Source organism: Anomalospiza imberbis, chromosome Z (assembly GCF_031753505.1).
Source record: "Anomalospiza imberbis isolate Cuckoo-Finch-1a 21T00152 chromosome Z, ASM3175350v1, whole genome shotgun sequence".
Lineage (NCBI taxonomy): Eukaryota > Metazoa > Chordata > Aves > Passeriformes > Viduidae > Anomalospiza > Anomalospiza imberbis.
In genome coordinates, this window is record NC_089721.1 from 42,715,472 (window position 1) to 42,718,439 (window position 2,968).

The window sequence follows — 2,968 nt, forward strand, 5'->3', positions numbered from 1 at the left end:
ATTGAGGTCAGTGAACACTGAAGGGAGGGCTAAAATGGGGTGATTGTATCTGGGTAGCAAAAGCAATTTAAATTTCCTGGGAGACATTTCACATATTCTAATTTAGCAACTACTTGATCCTTCAGAATGAAGTGGGTACTTAGACAAAGAAAATAGACCCATGAAAGCTATCAACTGATTACCTTAATACATACAGATATAAAACTAGCTGTAATAATACATTCTTGGTGACTAGATGTGGGTAGAAGTGACCCACAACAGACTTTCTCTGTCTTTCTGTGCTATGACTCATGTCACACATTTTATATAACTCCAGTACTAAGCCAAGGGTTTCTGGTCAGAAATGTCAGTTGCTTCAACAAGTGCACGTCTTTACCTCTCACCACCACAGCTAAAGGAGTGTGTTTCCATTAGCTCGGCTTAGAACAGAGAGTTTACAAAGTAAAAGTCTCCAGTTCTCTGTAAAGAACTTTATACCTAGGCAACAGGTTTTACTGTAATGTGGCATGTGTTGGAGCAAGGTAGTAACATACACAAATCATCTTTCTGACCGTCTTGGTTTCCATTAAAGATTATAGAGAGGTAGGTGTGGTTGTCTAGCAAGTCAGTAGCTGTTTGGGATTGGAGGTAAAACATCACAGTCTTACAAGGCAGTGTGAGAAATAAATTGTAACATATCAGCTCCTCTAGAATAAATCCTTCATCAACTCCTGGCAATGTTTGAAGATTGAATTAATCTAAAAACAATTGTTTGTCTATAGGTCAGTTTTTGGCTAATTATCTTGACATTCACAGGCCAAATTGAACTCACAAGTCAAAGTTTTCTAGCCTGGGGCAATACCTGGGGCTATCTTTATGTGACTACAACTTTAAATAAAATAAGAGGGAATTGATTTCATATTTGATGCTGCAAACTATTTAGAATGTTCTAGAAGGGTATTTCAGAAAAAAAAATCTCTTTACTGTGAACCAAACACAGAGTTTAAATGGTTGGAATTGATTAGAAGTGTCAGTCATGAGCTCTAACATGGAGCTGTCCTTGTTCCAGCCAGGACGGGGCTAGCTTCTGCAGCAGGCAGGAGGAGCATGTCCAGGATCCAAGGGTTTTTCTGTAGCACCACATCACACACACAGGGGTTGCTTCTATTCCTGGTTAGTTCCAGTGAGCGGGTGGATAGTGCTGGGTTCTGCATGAAGAGCACTCAGGTGTGAATCACTTGTCTGTCTTGTACACTCATTATTAATATTGCTGCTGCTCTTAACTTTTCTGATTTAATTGCTGCTTCCAGCAAATTATTCTTATCTTCATTCATGGTCTTTACCTTTTCTGCCCCCAATTCTCCTCTCTATCCCAGCATAGGGGTAGACGGGTGGAGAGTGGGTGAGTGGCATGAGATCTGGAGTGTTTTCAGTGGGAACTCTAAATTAGAGAATACCATTCCTAAACTACGACATGTTTCTTTATCTTGCCATTGACCTCACAATGCTACTGATCTGGCCCCCTTACTTGAGTGTGGAAAATGTCTAAGTAACGTCACGGTAACTGAAGTCAATGACAGTATTTCTCAACCTTGCTCAAAAAAAGATGCTCAGAAGAAGATATTTTGCATATTCATCATTGCCACTGTGCTTTTTATAGCTCATGTACAATTAGTCTACAGGATAAAAAGCTCTATGGTTCTTGCATATGGTCTACTTCCAGATTATTCCCACTGATTTTCTCTCTGCAGCTACATGCAAGACTGTTCCTGCCTGTTACCACTTGTTCACACGGTGCCCCTGTGGCCTAGATCACTGTAATCATTCTCTTTCTGATATTCTGTCTATTTTGCATTGTGCACATTAACCTGGTCACATACTCTTTTCAGAATATCACGTATTAAAGTCCCAATAATTTTGCACTAGAAATGTTGAGCTTTGATTTTGCCATAATTACACAGTGAGTAGAATACAGAACTTGAAACAGGTCCTGTGTAATTAAATTTTGTGTAATTAAAACAGTTAATGATAACAATTGAATGGAGAAGTGAGAGCTCACTTGGCCTACTGTATTCAGTTCTTGGTTTCTCAGTGCAAGCAGGATATGCAGCTAGTAGAGAGAGCCCAGTGAAGGACCACTATGGTGTGAAAGCAGTCGGAATATTTCCCATGTGAGGAAAAACTGAAGGAAACAATTTTTCACTGTGGGGTACCTGAACTCTGGCACAAGTTACTCACAGAAGTTGTGGAATCTCCATCCCTGGGTGTATTCAAAAGCTGTCTGGACATGGTCCTTCAATTTACTTCAGGTGATCCTCTTTAAGAAGCAGGTAGTAGAACTAGATGATTTCCAGAGGGACCCTTACAGCTTCAACCATTCCATGGTTCTGTGATTCTGAAAAATGCAAAGAACTGTATTTTGACTACAAAAAATTCCTCAAATGATATTTAGGAAATAATCCAATCAAAAAGGAAATACAAAGGAATGTTTTTAAATTAACTATTGAAAACCTGAAAAGTGAATCAAAACATGAATAGCATATGGAGTACCAAGCAGGTTAGAAAGGCAGCAAAATGAATATATCTTGAGGCTGTCCCTCTTTATGCACCCCACATCTGAGCCTGTGCACTAACTCTCTGTGACTGCTTTGTGGCAGAGCGAAAAAGTAATTGACATTCTAGTTAACATAGGCTGAAAAATGACCTTGATTCATCACTTTATCCCTGGCTTAGCAGGGTACCAGGGTTAAAGAAGGTCACTTGATTAAAAACCTGCAAATATTTTATCCTTACAAACACCAATAAAATTACTGCAATACTTTAATTGTCATATTGTTTGTTAGTTAATTAATTGATGGGATTAATTGTCCAATGTTAAAAGTATTACGTCTTTTTTAACACATTTTTGGCATTTTTAAGCCAATGTAACATCATATATTTTCAAATATCTATTCTGGACAGCATTCTAGCAGAAAAAGACATAGTAGTA

General features: G+C 38.5%; 1 long non-coding RNA gene across 1 annotated transcript; it reads right to left on the bottom strand.

The window, feature by feature from the left end:
• Positions 1–975: 975 nt before the first annotated feature.
• LOC137464952 (uncharacterized) lies at positions 976–2,288 on the bottom strand. Its single transcript, XR_010994498.1, has 2 exons — positions 2,218–2,288; positions 976–1,187 (listed from the first exon to the last, which is right to left on the bottom strand). It is a non-coding gene; the product is annotated as an uncharacterized lncRNA (long non-coding RNA).
• Between the last annotated feature and the right edge of the window lie 680 nt (positions 2,289–2,968).